Source organism: Plecotus auritus (genome assembly GCF_963455305.1).
Source record: "Plecotus auritus genome assembly, chromosome: 1".
Lineage (NCBI taxonomy): Eukaryota > Metazoa > Chordata > Mammalia > Chiroptera > Vespertilionidae > Plecotus > Plecotus auritus.
This window is the reverse complement of record NC_137770.1, coordinates 233111231-233132433: the sequence shown is the minus strand read 5'-3', so window position 1 is coordinate 233132433 and position 21203 is coordinate 233111231.

Below are 21203 nucleotides of genomic sequence, written 5' to 3'. Positions count from 1 at the left end.
CCTTAGGTGTCCACCATCAATGATTTTATACCTCCCCAAAGCCATCTGTAGCCCAAAGAATTTTCCATGTGTTAACCTGATGATGGCTGGAAAAATACTGTATTTTGGATGGCTGTCTCCATACAGAGCCCAGTTCACTTTTGCTTTGGTATATTTCACAGGACACCCTTGGTTAGACAGATAGAGGATATTTTGGGAAACTTGTGCTAGTGAGAAAGTCAATTAAAGCCCCAATAGAAAGAATTTAATGACCTGTAGTAACTCTGAAGTCTGAGGAATGCTCAGGTCTCTTCCTTCCTAAAGCCAACGCCTGCTTTTCCAACCTTCTTAATGCTGTTGTAATGGGATTTTGTTGTTGTTCATGATGTTGAAATTTCTAGTGAAATACTGGCCATCCAGATAACTGTTTAAAGCACTTACTTTAGAAACGAGGAAACCTGGAAAATGTCTCCTTTTGTGTTAATTTTACCAGATTTATATATTGGGGCAGCACTGGGTGGAGTTGGAATAGTTGGGGAATTAAACATATAGTGGCTGGTTATTATTATTACCTTATCATTATTACCAGCTCTAAATTACAGTGGTTGTTTTCAATTGAAATAGTACAGGAAAACCTCAGTAAATAGGACATCAGCCTCCTAGAAACTTCAAGTAATTTGATGAAACACAACAAAACACAACACGAAAAGGAAACGTAACCCAGTTCCCATTAGAGGTGTCTAGGTATGCTCCATCCATGCTCAGTGCACGTGCGGTCTACATTTTGTGTATTACTATCATTTATATCTAATTATGGTATTAAGTAATGAGAGGGGATGTGAACCAAGATGGTCTTGAGGCTCGATAGTCTAGAACTCCCCAATAGAACTTTCTGAGATGATGGATATGTTCTAAAACTCCTCTGTCCACTATGGTAGTCATCTGTGCCTAATGAGCACTTGAAATGTAGCTAAAGGGATTGGGGAACTGACTTTTTAATTAAATAAAAATTAAAATGCAAGTTTAATTTAATGATTAGAAAGCCCAGCTCTATAATATTTTGAGTAGATAATGCATTTTTTATTATGAAGTATTTTAAACATTCAGAAAAGTGGACTATACATACAGTCAACCTTTTGCTGCATTTGCTTCAGGTGTTTTTAAAGAAATAAAATATTAAATATGTAATTGAAGTTTTCTTTGCAGTCCTCTCCTTCCCATCCATATTTTTGTAGCTTAACCATTTATAAACAATACTAGCAGCCCGGTGCACAAATTCGTGCACATTGAAAGGAAATTAATTAATAGGTGGCTGGCGGGGCAGGACTGGGTGAGACAGGCTGGACACGCCCTGGAGCCAACCTCCTGTGGTCCCTCCCAGCCAGCTGCACCTGGGGTGGCGCCATGTCTTGAAGGGTGTCTGCGGAGTGAGTGGAGTCCCTCTGGCAGGTGGGGTCCCTCAGCCGGGCCTGCAGGGATTGGGCCAAAACCAACTCTCCAACATCCCCTGAGGGGTCCCGGAGTGTGAGAGGGTACTCTGTAAAGTTGCTGTCATATAGGGTGTGGAATGCAAACACATATGTGCGGTAAACCAGATTCAGGGCCAACAGTGCCCCAGCAACAACATAACCCACGGCCAAGGTGGAATCACGCGGCCTCATGAGGAATTGGGTTCCCTTCTCTCTGGTTTCGGGTGTGTCACCCGAGAATCTTTGCTGCCAAGTCACTGCAGCTCAGCAGCTCCTGCGTTGAGTGTCTTCCCCCTGGTGGTCAGTGCGCATCATAGCGACCAGTTGGACAGTAGGACACTTAGCATATTAGCCTTTTATATATATAGAGGCTCAGTGCACAAAATCCGTGCACGGGGGTGGGGTTTCCTCAGCCCGGCCTGCACCCTCTAGCAATCCGGGACCCCTCGGGGGATGTCCAACTGCCAGTTTAGGCCCGATCCCCTAAACCGGCAGTCAGACATCCCTTTCATAATCCAGGACTACTGGTTCCTAACTGCTCACCTGCCTGCCTGCCTCATCACCCTATTCACCTACCTGCCTGCCTGATCGCCCCTAACCACTTTGGCTGCCTGCCTGATTGCCCCTAACCTCTCTTCGTGTCTGCCTGATCACCCCTAACCACTCTGGCTGCTTGCCTGATCACCCCTAACCCCTCTACCTGCCTTCCTGATTTCCCCTAACCATTCTGCATGCCTGCCTCATTGTGCCTAACCACTCGCCTGCCTGTCTGATTGCCCCTAACCACTCTGGCTGCCTGTCTGATTGCCCCTAATCACTCTGGCTGCCTGCCTGATTGCCCCTAAACACTCTGCATGCCTGCCTGATTGCCCCTAACTGCTCACCTGCCTGCCTGATCCCCCCTAACCCCTCTGCCTGCCTGCCTAATCGCCCCAATCGTCTCTGCCTCGGGCCCTGCTGCTGCCGCTTCATCCGGAATGACTTCCAGAAGGTCATTTGGCTGTCCGATGTAATTAGCATATTACACTTTTATTATTATAGATATATTGCGGTGTTCAAATAATTTAAACAAATGCTATTATACTGTATATATCATTCTGACACTTGCTTTTTTTCATTTATAAATATATTTTGGGGCCCTATCCATGTTGATATATAAAATCAATTTCATATATAAACCAATTTCATTCATTTTAAACTCTCCTAGAGAGTCCCAATTTATAAATGCACCACAGTGAATTTATCCAGTCTCCTAAGGATGGTAAATTTGTTTGTTCCTAATTTTTTTTCTATTTTAAACAATAGTGTGATGAACCTTCTGGTAGATTTTTTTTCCTGGACATATTTGGGAGAGTTTCTCCATGGTCATTTGTAGTTCTTATAATTACTCATATATTTGAGGTTGTTTTTACTAATTTATTTTTTTTCTATTTACCATGCTTTTTGTTTTTCGTCTCCATCCACCTCTCTCTCCTTCATTTTTTAGAAGTTAACATTCAATTTCTACTCATTGGGTGGTTAATTATTACCACAGATGATTAAAAAGGTTTCGATCTAATCAACATCCCTAACATTTCTTTTTTCAAACAACACTAGGAATTCAGAATACCTTAATTCCTAAAACCCTCTCCCATCTTTTATATTATTGTTGGGTAATATTTTAGTTCCATCTTTTTATAGAAATAAACCTCCCACTTTGGTTATCATCACTGTTAACATTTCACAGTCAGTATTATTTAGAGTTATCAACTTTCTCGTCAACTTCTTGGCTAACCATTGCTTTTTGTATCCCACCTCTTCCTTCTGAGTTGAGTTTCTTTCTTGCTGAGATAGCACCTTGGATATTGCTTTTAGTAAGAAAATGTTACAGCAAATTATCTTAGACTTTTATATATTAAAGTATCTTTCCCTACTCACTCCTACATGGTGATTTGGACTGGACTTCTAATATCTCCTATTGTCTCTCTCCCTTGTCTGGGACTCCTGTTAAATGTATGCGGAACCTTTTCATTCTGTATTATGCAGCTCTTAACTTCTTTCATACTTCCCACCTCGTCATTGCTATGAACTGCAGTCTGATTTTCTCAGATCTGCCATTCAGGGCATTAGTTCCCTCTTCAGAAGAGTGCTCACTGAATTTTTTAATTTTAATGACTTTTAAAAATTTCTAGTTTGGTTGAATTTTTAAAAATTCCACAGTTCCTTTCTTAGTGTCATGCTCTTTTATTTTCTGTCTTACTTTCATGCATTTTACTCCTTTCCATTATTGCATGCTTGGATTATATGATTTTAAGGTCTCTTTGAGATTGCTTTATATCCGTAGTTCTTGGTTCTGAATTTTGTTGCATTTGTTGTGTTGGCTGATTTTCTCTCACAGCAGTTATTTCTTTCATGAGATTGGTAATTTTTTATTGTGAGCTCATCTTCAGTGGGAGTGGTGTTCCATGAAATGCATGTGCCACTTTTATGTAAGTTTCTCAGAACGTACAAGTGGGTTTCTTGTGCCTCGCTGGTAATATGGATTCAGATCATGATGCAGGTTTCTATACCTTCCCTGGCCCTAAAAGGTGATCAACTTCCTTTTTGCATCCCTGGCCAACGAAAGGACTTCTTTTGCCTGTTTCAGAGACAGAGAGCCTACGTGCTCCCAGCCTGTGTTGGGGAGGCTCAGTTCCAGCTCCCCACCTCTCATGGGCTGAGATCCTGGGTAGTTGTTTCATGAGCAGTCTCTGAAATATTGACCTAGATCCCATACCCACATGGGTTGTTTCCTTTCAGCTCCCTGCTTTGGAACCTGGGGATATTCTTTGCCTATTTTCAAATTGACCATGTATTTAAGAACTGGGGGGTGGGAAAGGGAGAAAGGGGCTACATTTTATACAGCATTTGAATGTGATAGGAACAGAAGGGTCTTCCAGTCTGCAAAATTATCAGAAAATACAGTAATAAATGATTCCAACTTTGTTCCTAGAACATTACTGGCCCTTTTTGAGCCTTGACACCCTTAGCTGTGTATGGAAATAATATTAGTACCTATCTAATAGGATGGCTGTGAAGATTAAAGAAAGAATATAATGGAAGTATTATCTAGTGTTGAGCTAGGATCTTGCTACCCCTTAAGTTTATTATATTTTTAAAATATATTTTTTAGTGATTTCAGAGAGGGAGGGAGGGAGAGAGAGAGAGAGAGAGAGAGAGAGAGAGAGAGAGAGAGAGAAACATCAATGATGAGAGAGAATCATTGATCGCTGACTCCTGCACTCCCCCTACTGGGGATCGAGCCTGCAACACAGGCATGTGCCACGACTGGGAATTGAACCGTGACCTCCTGGTTCTTAGGTTGAAGCTCAACCACTGAGCCACACCGGCCAGACGCTGCCCCTTAAATTTAGATACAATGTCTTCAAAGCCCATTCCACATGACGTCAATGGGCAGTGGTGGTGATCACATTCTTCTGCTCACTTCTGCTGCTGAGTTTCAGCATCTGCTGAATTTGTTCTGTTTAAGAATTGCCTCCACATCCTGAACATGCTGTGCCTCTCCCACTCCATGTTACTCCAGATGAGGAAAAGTTTTACAAACAAGAAACGAACAGCATAAGCCACTCATAGGGCACTGTGCATTCTGAAACAGACACAATGAAAGGCATTGTTCAACTAAACATTGAAGACTCTCTTGGTCTTTTCAGAAACTTGAGATCCATCCATTCTCCACACTGACGGGCCTTCCCCTTGCTCTGCCCCCCTCCCCATCTCTCCTCTCATCCCTTCTCTCTGTGATTACCCCAGAACTCCACATTCTCCTCACTTCATGAGGCAAAGTGGTGGGCTCTCTCTAGCTCTGAGCACCAACTCCACACTCACTTTGTGTAACTGAACCAAGGTGCTCAGCAGAACAGCGGTTTCCAGACAAAAGACTCCCTCTCCTTAGAAGGAAGTTGTTATTTTAAGTAGCAATGTTTTCATTCCTTTATATATGTAAAGCCCATAGCACAGTGACTAACACATAGTAAGCACTCAACAAATGTTAGCTGTCACTATTTCCATGTCTAAAGTCTGTGATTCTAAATCAGATTTCATGACTACCTAAGCAGAATTAACTTAAAAAGGGAAGTGTGGAGACAAATCACTGATAATTCCAAAGTTCAATTAAACTTACTTTTTAATTACTTGCATTGGCTATTCCTTTGCTCATGCATATGAATGAAGAAAATTGAGATGGCTGGGCGCAAATAACATATGATAATCCTGGATACAGAAAAACAACAACAACAAAATAAAAAATGTATCTTACAAAGAGGCGCTCAACCTCACTCATAATCAGGGACATTCAAAATAAAACCACAGAGAGATGCCATTTGTCTCTCACCAGCATGACGAAAATTCTGACAAGAGTCTGATCATACCAAGCATCGGTATGGATGTGGAGTAATGGTGACCCCTCAAGCATTGCTGTTGGGAGTGTTAATTGGTACAACCACTTTGGACCACAACTTGGTTTCATCTGGCAAAATAGAAGTGCCTTCCCTTCTAGGGAAATCCTTACACATGCACACATGAAACTTGTCAAGAATACTCACACCGAGATGGATCAAAAACCCTCAAACTTGAATCAGTTCAGAAAAATATATTTTATACTCCTCTTTGCCACGGCATCCCACACAGCAATAGAAGTGAATATAGTTACAGCTGCAGAGGGCAACACGGATAAATCCTGCAGTCAGAAGATGAGTGACAGTCCCCAAAGGACGCGTAAAGCATGAATTATTTATAGGAAGTGCAAAAGCAGGGAGAACTAAACCATATTCACAGACAATCAGTTCTTCTGGTTCCTCTTGTTCTGTTCGTCTCTCCTGCCATCCTGAGATGACCTGGGAGCCAAGGTCTTAATTTGCTAGCAAAGGCCCTGCTCTGATGGTGCTTACACTGTATGCATCCGGCGCCATTTGTTCATACATTCATTCAACAAGCACCGCGTGCCAAGTGCTGTTCTTGGTGCTGATGGGAAAACAGATAAAAATCCTGCTTCCATCCGGGAGCTAACATTTTTGGTGGCGAGTGAGAGTGTAAATTATATAATACTAGAGGCCCGGTCCTCGGCCTGGCCTGTGGACATCCCCTGAGGGGTCCCGGATTGTGAGAAGGCACAGGTCAGGCCGAGGGACCCCACCCGTGCACAATTAGGGTCAGGGAGGGACCACAAGAGGGCTCTAGGGCGTGTCTGGCCCGTCTTGCCCAGTCCGGATAGGCTGGACCCCAGCAGCAAGGTAACCTATCAGTTGGAGCATCTGCCCCTGGTGGTCAGTGAGCGTCATAGTGACTGGTACAACAGTCAAATGAAAGGTCAAATACTTAGCGTATTATGTAGGACTAGTGGCCCAGTGCATGAAATTCGTGCGTGGTGGGGGTGTCCCTCGGCCCTCCCTGCACTCTCTCTAATCTGGGAACCCTCAGGGGACATCCCTCTTACAATCCAGGACTGCTGGCTCCTAACCACTCACCTGCCTGCCTGCCTGATCGCCCCTAACCACTCTGCCTGCTGGCCTTCTCACCCCCAGCTGCTCCCCCTTGCTGGCCTGATTTCCCCCAACTGCCCCCCTCTGCTGGCCTTATCACCCCCAACTGCCCTTTCCTCCTGGCCTGATTGCCCATAACCGCCTCTGCCTTGGCCCCGCCACCATGGCTTTGTCCAGAAGGACGTCCGGGAGGTCTCCCGGTCTAATTAGCATATTACCCTTTTATTAGTATAGATTATATAGAATTATATAGCATAATATATAGGATTATATAGGATAGTAGAGAGTGATAAGTACTGTGAAGAAAATAAAGCCAGGTGAGCTTACAGTCTTAAATGGAGTGGCCAGGGGAGAACACTGTTTGAGGGTAACATTTAAACAAAGACTCGAAGAAGTGAGGCAGTATCTGGGGAAGACCTTTTCAAGTAGAGGAAACAGCACATGCAAAGGCACCGAGGATCTTCCTTATCAATCATTTTAGAATCTTATCAACAGTTACTTCAAAAATCTCTAAATTTTCTTTCACTGTTAGGTGGTTCTTACCACAGATACGAGGCACAGTTTTACAACGAAGAGAGAAGCCTCCTGTACTTTGTCCCTGTCAACACGCATAACGGAGTAATCTTGGGGTAAAGGACCCCTTTACCCAAGTCACACTTGGTCACTTCATTAATTTCTACCAGTTCCTTTTGGCTAGCATAGTTACCACACAGAGCGCAAGAGGGAGATTGGCAGACACAGGTTCGAGTTTCAGCTCCGCGCTTCACCTCTGTGAAACTGAGCAACCTCATTAATTTCCCTGGGTGTAAAAAGGTGAACTAATGCTATACTTATGTGAAGACTGGGAGCAAATACAAGTTCAAGTCTGTGAATCCTTCAACAAAATTTACTATTTGTCTTTACATAGGTCTTGTATACTTTTTTAAGTTATGAATATCCTACGCGTGTTGTATGTTTTGCTGAAAGAGAAAGTATAAAAGCTCCCACTGAGCCAAGGCAGATCATGTAATAAGAAATCTGGAGATCAAGTTCAGAGTTGGAGTAATGGCTCCACAATGCCCTTGGGGCTCTGGTCCTCTGCCATTCCTCCTCACCATCCTGAGCAGGTGGCTTTTGTCCTGTGCTTATCACCTGATGGTGGCAAGATAGCTATTTCACCTCCAGTCTCAGGTCCACATAGAGAAGAAGGGAGCCCAGTGGTTGAGCATCGACCTATGAACCAGGAGGTTCGATTCCCAGGCAGGGGACGTGACCAGGATTGCGAGCTCAATCCCCAGTGTGGGACGTGCAGGAGGCAGCCGATCCATGATTCTCACTCATCATTGATGTTTCTCTTTCTCTCTCCCTCTCCCTTCCTCTCTGAAATCAATAAAAATATACTTGAAAAAAAAAAAGAAGGGAGGCACTTGTGAACATTTTTACATCTTGAAATATTCTTCTACAACATCAAGTAATATGCCTACCTTTGAGCAGGTGTGCTAAAGTTTATTTACCTCTTCCCCCACTGGTGCATATATGATGTATAATGCATGTATATGTATATATGGTGCATATGTGATACATATTGCTAATAATAGCACGTGCTTATCTATATATTATTATATATACACTAACAGTGCTGCAGGGGACATCTTTGTAGTGAAATCTTTGCATCTATTCCAAGTTATTTTCTCAGGAAAAATTCCTAGAAGTATCTTTGAATCAGAGCATATGTCCATTTCTAAGACTTTTGATGTATTTTGCCAAATTGCTCTTGAGGAGATAGATTTTACTCCTTCATGTTGAATCTGAATATCATGCCACATTTTTCCCACTTCCCATCACACTAGCCATTGTTAACATTACTTAATCAATTAATTTATATATTTAATTGATAAATGACAAGTAATATTTTATTATTCTATATTTCTTTATTACTAGTGAGATTGATCACTTTTAACATCTTTTATCCAGTTTCTGATATTTATAAAAGGTTTATAAAATAGTTTTGAAGACTTACTTTTTTCCTCCTAGCTCTAGTAAATCAGAGGAGAAAAAGATGTAATAAATAATGTGTGCCGACATCGACTCTTCTTGCTATACTGTACAGCAACTTATCTGTGTTACAGTCTTTGCAATCTCACACTCTCGGTTCACCAATGTCTTTGGTTCACACCCACATCATTTTAGTGTATTAAGATTAGATTAATCTCAACTATAAACATGAAGTAATAATAGTATGCTAAAGTCATAATATTTTATGCTTAAATAGTTTTTTTTTGGAAGATCAAAGCACTGTGATAGTGTTATTTCAATGAATCATCTTTGCTAATTTGCCTGCTATATCCTTGTGTATCTGAAGCTCAAATTTAACTGAGAGGTCTGGTGTTTTGTTTTGTTTTGTTTTTCTTCAATCTGGCAACCCTGCGTGAGGAGGGTCTGGGGTTTGAAGTTCTGCGCGGGGAGGTCTGTAGGAGCTGCATTAGGCAGAGGTTGAGCCAACCCCCGGAGAAGAAGAGGATGATAGCCTTTCCCTCCTGCAACCCCCTGGCTCCTAGTTACTGGTCCAAGCCCTTCTGGTGTTTGGGACTCAGGCAGGGGTTGTGGTGGAGGGTACTGCTGGTGCCCCTGAGGCTGAGCTGGCACATCCCTGTCATTCCTGTCCCCGTAGTCCATCTGGCATGGCAGAAAGAGTTTTGGAGACAGGTAGTCTTTATTTAATCCTCCTCCTCCCTCCCTCCTCCTTCTTTTGAATTTTTATAAGAGTTGATTTGAACCAAACAACATAGGCTGCAGAACAAGATATCAAATGCCCCCCTCCCATCCCTTCTTTTAACCAGCTTCATGATTTGTGCAAGCAGCTTGAGCTCCAGGAATACTGAGGGCAGGTGGAGTCACTGAACTAGTCCTGAACATTAGCTCTAGACTTCTTATTAAGATATTTCTGCCCAGCCAGTGTTGCTCAGTGGTTGGGCATTGACCCATGATCCAAGAAATCACTGGTTGGATTCCTGGTCAGGGTACATGCCCGGATTGTGAGCTCAATCCTAGTAGGGGGGTGTGCAGGAGGCAGCGGATCAATGATTCTTTCTCATTATTGATGTTTCTCTCTTTCTCTCTCTCTTTATCTCTCTTCCTTCCTCTCTGAAATCAATAAAAATATATTTAAAAAAAAAAGAAGGGAGGCACTTGTGAATATTTTTACATCTTGAAATATTCTTCTACAATATCAGTTAAAATGCCTACCTTTGAGCAGGTGTGCTAAAGTTTATTTACCTCTTCCCCCACTGGTGCATATATGATGTGTAATGCATATATATGTATATATGGTGCATATGTGATGTATAATGTTTATACATGTGTGTATATTGCTAATAATAGCATGTGCTTATCTATAATTATATGTATTATATATATATATATATATATATATATATATATATATATACACACACACACACACACACACACACACACACACACTCTAGTGGCCTGGTGCACAAAATTCGTGCACACTATAAGGGAATTAATTAGAGGAAATATTTTAATATTGCTATATGCCCTTTCTCTATAATAGAAGTGTCAGAGATGAAAGAAAATTAGTAAAATACATATGAAAATCTTCCTCCTGTCAGAGTATGGGGTGCATCTCGGGACCCAGAGTCAAGTCCCCACCCACCTGCGCACACCTCGAAATCACGTGAGACTCAGACCCGGCTGGCCCCACCCGCATCAATCCCTGCCAGGTGGGGGGGTGCAGCCTCAGGTTCCCTGGTGCATGCTGAATGGGGGCCACAGCCTGAGGACCCCCGGCCTGGTGCTGGGGCAGAAACCATGGCCTCAGGTCCCCCATCAAGCCCTGCTGGGTGGGCAGGTCCCTTCTGATCACTCATTACAACTTGTTATGGGAGCCCTGCCTCCGCTGTGGGCGCAACCATCTTGTGTTATGAGAACCCAGCCTCTGCTGTGTGCGCTGCCATCTTGTGATGGCATAAGGGTCAATTTGCATATTACCTTTTTATTATATAGGATATATATCAACAGTGCTGCAGTGGACATCTTTGTAGTGAAATCTTTGCATCTATTCCAAGTTATTTTCTCAGGACAAATTCCTAGAAGTATCCTTGAGTAAAGCATGTGTCCTTTTCTAAGACTTTTGGTATATTTTGCCAAATTGCCCTTGAGAAGATAGACTTTGCTCCTTTATGTTGAATGTGAATATCCTACCACATCCTGATTTAATTTATGTATTCATTTGATACATCTTTTATCCAGTTTCTGATATTTATAAAAGGCTTATAAAATAGTTTTGAAGACTTACTTTTTCCTCCTAGCTCTAGTAAATCAGAGGAGAAAAAGATGTAATAAATAATGTGTGCCGACATCGACTCTTCTTGCTATACTGTACAGCAACTTATCTGTGTTACAGTCTTTGCAATCTCACACTCTCGGTTCACCAATGTCTTTGGTTCACACCCATATCATTTTAGTGTATTAAGATTAGATTAATCTCAACTATAAACATGAAGTAATAATAGTATGCTAAAGTCATAATATTTTATGCTTAAATAGTTAGTTTCTTGGAAGATCAAAGCACTATGATAGTGTTATTTCAATGAATCATCTTTGCTAATTTGCCTGTTATATCCTTGTGTATCTGAAGCTCAAATTTAACTGGGAGGTCTGTGGTTTTTGTTTTGTTTTGTTTTTCTTCAATCTGGCAACCCTGCGTGAGGAGGGTCTGGGGTTTGAAGTTCTGGGTGGGAAGGTCTGTAGGAGCTGCATTAGGCAGAGGTTAAAACCAACCCCTGGAGAAGAAGAGGATGATAGCCTTTCCCTCCTGCAACCCCCTGGCTCCTAGTTACTGGTCCAAGCCCTTCTGGTGTTTGGGACTCAGGCAGGGGTTGTGGTGGAGGGTACTGCTGGTGCCCCTGAGGCTGAGCTGGCACATCCCTGTCATTCCTGTCCCCGTAGTCCATCTGACATGGCAGAAAGAGTTTTGGAGACAGGTAGTCTTTGTTCAAACACCAACTCCTCCTTCTCCTCCTCCTTCTTCTCCGCCTCCTCCTTCCCCTCCTCCTTCTTTTTCTCCTCCTCCTCCTTCTTTTGAATTTTTATAAGTGTTGATTTGAGCAAGATCTCAAATGCACCCTCCCATTTCTTCTTTTAACCAACTTCATGATTTGTGCAAGCGGCTTGAGCTCCAGGAATACTGAGGGCAGGTGGAGTCACTGAACTAGTCCTGAACATTAGCTCTAGACTTCCTATCGAGACATTTCTGCCCAGCCAGTGTGGCTCAGTGGTTGGGCGTCAACCCATGATCCAAGAAATCACCAGTTGGATTCCTGGTCAGGATACATGCCTGGTTTGTTGGCTTGATCCCAGTAGAGGGTGTGCAGGAGGCAGCTGACCAATGATTCGCCCACATCATTGATGTTTCTCTCTCTCTCTCTCTCCCTTCCTCTCTCTCTAAAAAAAAAATCAATAAAAACATATTAGAAAAAAAGATATTTCCTGGCACACAGAAAAAAACAAACACAAACTCACAAGGGTGTTGTGAGGTTTCCATGAGATGATGTTTGCAAGCATGCAGTGGTCTTTGGTACCACGTGAGCAGCCAGGGGTTGAGTCTGAACCTCGAGGCAGCAGCGGGGATTAGTGGATGCAGAGTGGTTGCTTTCAGGATTCACTTCGAGTCCCTGGAAGAAGTGAAAATACTATCAACGTGGGGAGCCTGCAAACCTGAGAGACCTGCAAGTCTGGTTTTTGGTGGCGTAAGGTCTGCAACCCTTCAAAGGGAAGTTACTTCTGTTTTTCTATCCGTGTTTTCCTCTGGGAATGAAACCAAATCCACGAAGCCCATGTTGAATGCGAATTTGAAAGAGAACAGCCTGGGCTGTGAAAACCCAGCCGCCCCCTCGTTTCGCAATGGGCCCAAGTAGAAGCCCTGCGCTGAGGAGCATCACGTGCTTCTCTTTAGGGGAAGAGCAAACCATTGACCATGGCTTTTATAGTCTACCGGAGGCTCAACAAATCTCTCGTGATTCAAGATCTTATTGAAAAGCTGAAGAGTTACCTATTAGTAAATATATTTTTAAATATGTTTTATTGATTTTTTACAGAGAGGAAGGGAGAGGGATAGAGAGTTAGAAACATCGATGAGAGAGGAACATCCATCAGCTACCTCCTACACACCCCCTACTGGGGATGTGCCCGAAACCAAGGTACATGCCCTTGACCGGAATCGAACCTGGGACCCTTCAGTCCGCAGGCCGACGCTCTATCCACTGAGCCAAACCAGTCAGGGCTATTTGTAAATATTTTTTAAGGCAGGTGTGGCCATCCCAGCCAACCTCTTCCCGCTCTCTGTCTCCAAGAGCTCTAGCCACAGCTCAAGTGGCTTCCAATTTCCTCCCCAAGGGGCTTGTTAACGGTGAAGTGGGGCATGATCTTAAAGGGCCTGAGGAGCAATTAGGGCTTCCGGCTGCGCTGGTCCTGTCATTAGTGGGACAGGTGGTGTCTCCTACTCAGGTTTTCGCCTACTCACACAGTTATCATCCGCCTGCCTGACAGGTGAGGTCTGGGAGGCGTCCCCTCCAGCTCACCTCCAGATTAGGGTGTGGGAAGCACACCCTTCATCTCTTCCTGAAGGCATGGCCGTGACCCAGGAAACAGCATGAGCTGAAAAGAAATGCCCTTCCAGGTTTCAGGGAAAGAATGGGACACATCTCACAGAACTTCTTTCTTGACCGCTGAACAGGCGGAGGTGGGCATTTGTAAGGAAGAACAGGAAGACAGTTGCCGAAAGCAGGCACTGTTTTCAGTCTAGAGCACAATTTCTGAATGTTTGAATATTTGCATTCCACCTTAGTGGTTTTTGCTGAATCTCTTTAATACCTATGCTATTGTTTAATCTTTTAAAAATCGACTCTACCTTTTAACTTAAATGCCATTTTTATCCTCAATATAGGCAGCAACATCCATGAAACCATGGGCAAAGTATATGTTTTCTTTCTAATAAGCATTTTTTCAATAAATGCACTCTATGAACTTAAAAACACTTATCGAAGTGACCTTTAAAATCATCTCATGTAATAATAGCTAAGATTTATTGAAGGTTGTGGGTCAGGAACTGTTCCAATCCCGCTGTGGGTATGAGTTTATTTAATCTTCAAGGCGAGGTAGGGAGAAGGGTAATAGTAACACTGACTTGTGTGACTGCTGTTGAGGATTAGCTGGCTGGTGGATGTAAAGGGCTCAGAACTGTGTCTGTTGGGGAGAAGACCCTGCACGTGTTTGCTCTTATTATTGTTATCATTTCTCTGTGATACAGATCATTTTTGCCATTATACAGATGGAGGGCGGGGTGGGGGCAGTCTTAGGGACATTAGCTTGCATGTAGGAACCCGAGCTGGAAGAGGCTAAGCCAGGACTCAACGCAGACACTGAAGCCCAGACTGTGGTCCATGATGCTGCTCACCTTCCCTGGTTTTGGACACATCAGCTAGGGAACAGGTCCCAACCCACGAGAAGAGGTTTCTGTCACCTGGATGCAAAGGGGAGGAAGGGGTGCCAACTTCCCTGGACAGTTGGGGCCAGGTGTTTGTAGAGGAGCTGGGGATAAAGGAGCCAGATATCTGCTCAGAGATGGTAGGACCACACCCACTACGCTGGCCACTAAGCCTGGCCAGGGACGGCCAGGGAGGATGCTGTGCAGAGCGGGGAGGAAGTCCTTGTCTCTAGAGTAAGGAGAACCTATTTCACTTTGCCTTCCTACAGTTCAGCACCAACTTCTCCAGCTTTTGAGCAAACACATCAACAAAGAGTTCATTGCCTGCATTTTCCATGTGCCTAACCTTGAAGGAGGTGTGAGGGACTTTCAAATCCAAACTGCTCCATAAGTGTGCAGTGCCTGACTGTCTGAAGGAGGTTGTGAAAGGAGGTTTTGATATTTTGGGGAATAATCTATTTTTGGCCACCCAAGAGGCCTTTATTTACATACTAGAGGCCCAGTGCATGAAATTCATGCACTGGAGCGGGGGTCCCTCAGCCTGGCCTGCCCCCTCTCATAGTCCGGAAGCCCTCAGGGGCGGGAGGCGACCCGGCGATCAGGGGAAGGTGACGCCCCATCACACCTCTGCTGCTGCCACTGCTGGCAGTGCAAGCCTCGGCTGGCCCTGGTTACCTGAGCCTCGGGTGGCCCTGGTTGGCTGGGCAGCCGCCATCCGAGGCTTGCCTGCACCTCGGACTGGCCCTGGGCAGCTGGGGGGCCGAGGGGGCTGGGGGACTCCAGAGGCAGGTGCGCGGAGCAGCCGGGCTGAGGGGACTGGGTGCCGCCATCTTGTGGCTGTGGGCACCATCATCTTTGAGGGTGTGACAGTCAATTAGCATATTTCCTCCTTATTGGCTGTGAGTGCCTCCATCTTTGTGATGGCGTGAGGGTCAATTAGCATATTCCCTCTTTATTAGATAGGATACACATGTTGGCTTGGTAAATAAATCAGTCCCATCTCTTTTTTTAATACATTTTTATTGATTTCAGAGAGAAAGGAAGAGGGAGAGAGATAGAAACATCAGTGATGAGAGAGAATCATTGATTGGCTGCCTCCTGCATGCTCCTCCTGGGGATCGAGCCCACAACACAGCATGTACCCTGACAGGGAATCAAATTGGGAACCTCTTGGTTCATGGGTCAACGCTCAACCACTGAGCCACAATGGCTGGGCAGTCCCATCTCTTTCTTGGAGCAGATTCTGAAAGTCTCACCCTGACAAGAGGAGCCCAGTTAGTGACTCCAGGGACTGGGAAGTGCCTCCTGGCCTGTGTCACATGGGTGAGGCTTGAGCTTTCCATCATCTTAGATTTCAAGATGACCCTAAATAATGCATAGCCTATGCCACATGTGTTAACTCTTTTGCTGTCAGAAACACCTGTCCTCTCCCCTCTGCCTTTCAGAGAAGACTACTAGTTGTAAGCATCATTTAGAACATGTTTCTAATGCAGATTCATCTTAATACATTTAATTAATTACTCTTTGACCAGCCCCAAGCAGAGCTGTGACATGGGTGAAGTTCATCAGTGATCTTTACTCCTCCTCACTTAGCTCCTTTCCAGAATCTTCCTGAGAACTGCTGCCCCTCGACTGTCCACACCCCCTGTGTCTCCAACAATGGCTTATAAGGGCAGCCTACCCAAGGTCAGGCACTTTACATAAACTATTCTAGTTCTTACCAGAGACCCTGCAATGAGGGGCCCATCACCCCCATTTTATAGATAAGGAACTGAGGTGCAGTGTCTCCCAGCAAACTAAGGGGCTGAGCTCAGATATGAATGTGTCCAGCTCTAAAAGTAGGGAGGTTTCAGATCAAGGGCTGGCTGCAAGATCCCAGAAACCAAGTTCTTAAATTCTTAATTGCTTTGCTTTATGCCTTTTCAAGTAAGGATATATATATATATCCTATATAATAAAGAGGCAATATGCAAATTGACCCTCACGCCATAACGCCGTCATAAGATGGCAGCATGCACAGTGGAGGCTGGGTTCCCATAACACAAGATAGCTGCACTCACAGTGGAGGTGGGGTTCCCGTAACGAGCCATAACGAGTGATCAGCAGGGACCTGAGGCTGTGTGGTGCCGGGCTGGGGCAGGGGACCTGAGGCTGTGCCCCCTGCCTGCCCGGCAGGGCTTCACAGGGGACCTCAGGCTGCGGGCCCTCCACCTGGTGGGGCTTGACGGGGGACCTCAAGGTGCACCCCCCGCCCCGGCCCAGGCTGGGGGACCTCTGCCCTGGTGCTGGGCCAGGGGACCTCAGGCCGTGCCCCCCCACCTGGCAGGGCTTGATGTGTGACCAGAGGTTGCGCCCCCCCTTCAGCGCCGTGCCGGGGGACCTGAGGCTGCACTCCCTACCTGGTGGGGTTTGACGGGGGTGGGGCCAGCCGGGTCTGGATCTTGCCCAATGGGGGTGGGGCCTGCTGGTTCTGGGTCTCGTGCAATTTTGAGGTGCACATGGGTGGGTGGGGACTTGACTCTGGGTCCTGCGGCACGCCCCAGACTCTGACAGGAGGAAGATTTTCATATACATTTTGTTAATTTTCTTTCATCTCTGACACTTCTATTATAGAGAAAGGGCAAATAGCAATATTAAAATATTTCCTCTAATTCCCTTTTAATGTGCACAAATTTTGCGCACCAGGCCACTAGTGTATGTGTGTGTGTGTGTGTGTGTGTGTGTGTGTGTGTGTGTGTATATATATATATATATATATATATATATATATATATATATATTTCATGGAAGATGAACAGAGGAACTAGGCATAAACTATTGATATCTTTGCCCATTCTGGGAAGGACTTGGGCAGGTCATTTTCCTCTTTGGGTCTTAGCATTTCCATTCCCAGGATGCTGAGAAAAGACTCCAGATCCTTCTTAGTCCAGGACAGATTCTGATTGCCCTCAACACTTCCTCTTCTGGGAAGTCCCCCTTGGCACTCTTTGTAACCATGTTTGGCAACAACACCAAAAGGTATTTATTGTGGATCTAGCGAGTTTTGGCAGGATCCAGGCCAGAGGGTGGTTACAGTGAGTAGAGAGATGAACTCTGGCTTTGAGGGGGGAAGATAATATTGGTCAGGGTACTGAATTTGGATCAGCCACATACCTGAGTGACCTCGGGCAAGCCACTTAACCTTGACCTCAGTTTCTTTTGTGTATGAAAGGAGCACAATGCTGACCTAACCAGGTTGGGAGGACTGGTAAGATTGTGTCTGTAGAAGCACTTTCAGACTATAAAATATTATTTAGACATAAACTGTTCTTAATCATGTACATGTGTGCTTTTTTTCCCATAAGGCAGAAAATTTGAGTAGGTCTGCCCTGACAAAGTTTGGAGAGCCACAGAGGAACTTTCAGATCCCTTATGACTCTGATTTGATCTCAGCAGAAAATAGTGCTCATACTATTGCTTAAACAAACCCCAGGGCCTTTGCACAGCTGTCTGAATACTCTTCTCCCATTAGCATTGCTTGCCCTCTCGCTTAATTCAGGTTCTGCTTTACAGAATCTATATTTCTTTTTACAGAATATTTTTGAAGACTTACCAAAATGCTAGTTCCTTGCCCAATAAATGCCCATTGCTGTTTAGAAATCATGATGCGAAGGCAAAGACTGTCCCGATTAGGTGGGAAATGAATATGAGGTCAATACTTCCCTTGTCGAATCAGGCAGACTCCTTGCAGATAGAGGGCTTAGAATTTTAATTTTAAGAAAGCCAATCAAAACAGGTAAAAAGGCAGAGGATAGTGACTTATTCAAGGACTGTATCAACCTCTATATTATGAACATCTTCATCCCACAAGCCGATATCACAGAATCCTGGAGACCCAATAGCTGTGAGGCATCTAGGGGCTCTCTAAATCTAGAAGCCCTCCTAGACCATCCCCCCAAAGGGGTCACCTCATCTCTCCTCAAATACTTCTAAAGTCACCAATTCACTGTCACAGGAGGTTGGCAATTTTGCTTTTGATCAGTCAGCTCTTTCTAAGGTCTGCCCCCAAATCTTCCTTCACCTGACTTCCATAAGCATCTGGCAAAACGCATTTTCTCATTTCTTCTCTCTGCAACTTGGCGGAGATTGGATTTTAATGGTAATCTATGGAGCAGAATACTTTATAGTGCTTGATCATGGGCCAGTATTCAGACAGATCAATACTAGAACTGCTTAAGTTTAAAAAGAAATTCACAGAGCACCCAATTTGGGTGGTTTAGTAGTGTTGCATTTGTAATTCTTAGTACTACCTGCAATGCAGGATGGTGGGCCCGGTGGTTCACAATGGCAATGATGAGAGAGAGAATATATTTCTTAGATAAAATATATTTCTGGGTATTGCATCTTGAGTCCAGTTCATTTATCAACATTATTGAGCACCTACCAGGCTATGGGAGACACTAAATCCAACATAAGCCTGCACAGTGGCTTTCTCTTTCAGTTTCTATTATCTTGTTTAGAAACCCATACCCAAGATGTGAGTATAAAATAATGTGATCAATGCTTTTAACAAAGCCACAGGATTGGGGTGGGGGTGGGGGTGGGGGAGCAGCTTAAATGTATGTTAGCAAATCTGGATGCAGGGCTGGGACCAAGGTGAGGAGAGTGAGGCACCTGGGACACCAACTCCAAGGAGATGCTGTGTCAAGGATTCTGTCCCCCAGTCGCAGCCCTGCCCTCACGGCCTCTCTGGGTCTGGCATTTTGTGATTTGGTGCATACTAATGAGGTACCCGGTCCTGAATGCCACCACCTTGGAAAGCTTCACTTTCAAACAATGCTTCTGTTGTTCTCATTTTAGGAACTCTTTCTTGAGAATTATCTTCAGAGCCTGAGGTGCATCTGCAATTTCAGTTCATCCTTGGGGATGGCAAATCTTAATCTTTAGAAGGTGGGTTTGAGTTTTTAAATAGACATAGCCCAGTTATGGTCAAATCTGGAGACTACTATAGAGTAGACAAGTCATGTAATGCTATTTGGGGTCAGAAGCAGATTTTTATGAGTGTCTTGTAAATTAGCTTTAAAAGCGGTCTTCAAAGAATTGCAGGATGTGTTTTGAGCCATGTCAACACTTTCCAGATTGGAACAGATTCTCGGAGGCCAACACTTCTTCTATTATGAAAGTTTTGGAGTGTTTACTCTGAAAGTAAGTTGCCCTCATTACTCTCTAGTCAAATTTTGTATTATTAAGTTATAGTAAATAGAAATTACTTAACTTATCTCCAACCTTTTTCTGGAGAGATTACATAAGAATATTGCAAAATACAGATGTATTTGCTTTATAATTCAAAGAGTTGACCCTCAAGAGAAGTTGAACGGAACCAAAACATCTTAAGTTTTCTCTTAACTTCCCAAACATCTCCATTTCTCTTCAGGTTTGATTCAAATATTTGGCATTGGGTTAATCCAAAGTTAAAGAGTCCTTCTTGGCAAATCACCTGAATCACGGCATTTGCTAAAGTACTCTGAAGGGGCTTGGAAGCAGAGGGGAGAGGGTCCTTTCAATATTTCTACGGCTGATCTGTAAAATCTTAGTTGGCAGAGAAATGAAGGAAGAACTGAAGGTTTTGCCATCCAAACAGTAAGATAGTTGAAGAACTCAGATTTGTTGACTTCTTTTCTTTTTAATCCTCCCCTGAGGATATGTTTCCATTGATTTTTAGAGAGAGAAGAAGGCGGGGAGCCAATCGGTTGCCTTCCATACATGCCCCTGACTGGGAATCGAACCCACAACCTCTTTGGTGTATGGGACGACACTCCAACCAACTGAGCTACCCAGATAGGGCTCATTGACTTCTAACTGTGGTCATGTAGCCAAAGGTTGAAAAACAGAATTCTTAAATTTCATTCCTCAAACCCACCCTGGTTTTGCACTGGGCTCTTAATCTCTCCAGATTCCCCCTCACTCACTGACAAGGCCTTGCCCCTCCATCTTTCCAGGGAGTGTTGATCCTGGCTAAGAAATCAGCAGCCTCGAATGTCAATCACTGGAATTCAGTCTCTCTTTTCTCAGGCGCTGGTCCTGTTGGCCACTTGCTGGCAGCATGGTCTGCAGGTGGAAGTGGCCTCTAGCTTGCTTCTCTGCCTCTGAGGTTTCCAGGAAACCATTTGGTACAAGCCTTCAAGGAACTGCAGGCTTCTAAACCCTCTTAGCCTGTACATTGGAGCCTGAGCACACAGTCCCACTCCCTGAGAATTGTTGGATAGCAGTTGTTGCTAATGGTTTTACGGTTTTGCAGCTACACTTGGTGGCTTCAGTTGGTTCTAAGCCAAGATCAAGAAATCATGTACCTTCCAGATATTTTGAAAAGAAAAAAAAAAAGGAGTTATTATCCTTGAATGGAGAGTGATAGAGGGAAGGTCCAAAGGTTTATGCTTGAAGGGGAAAGAGAACGAGAACAAATTCCCTTTCAGCACCTACTATGAGCCAGGCACTGTCAGGCAATTTTCTATGTTGTTCCTTTGACCCACAGCACTCTAAGAGGTTAGGGCTAGTAGCTCCTTTTCAGCAGATAAGAAAGAGGAGACTCCGGGAGGTTAAGAAATATCCCACAAGGTCACAGAACTAGTGAGTGGCAGGGCCACAGTTTTAACCCAGAGTCCAACTGAGGCTGGGAATTGTGGAGAGGTGGGCAGAGGGAGGAATGTGGGATGGTTGTAATGGGCAGAAGGATGAAAGGAAGAACTTCTGCTGACATAAGAAGTGTCCTGG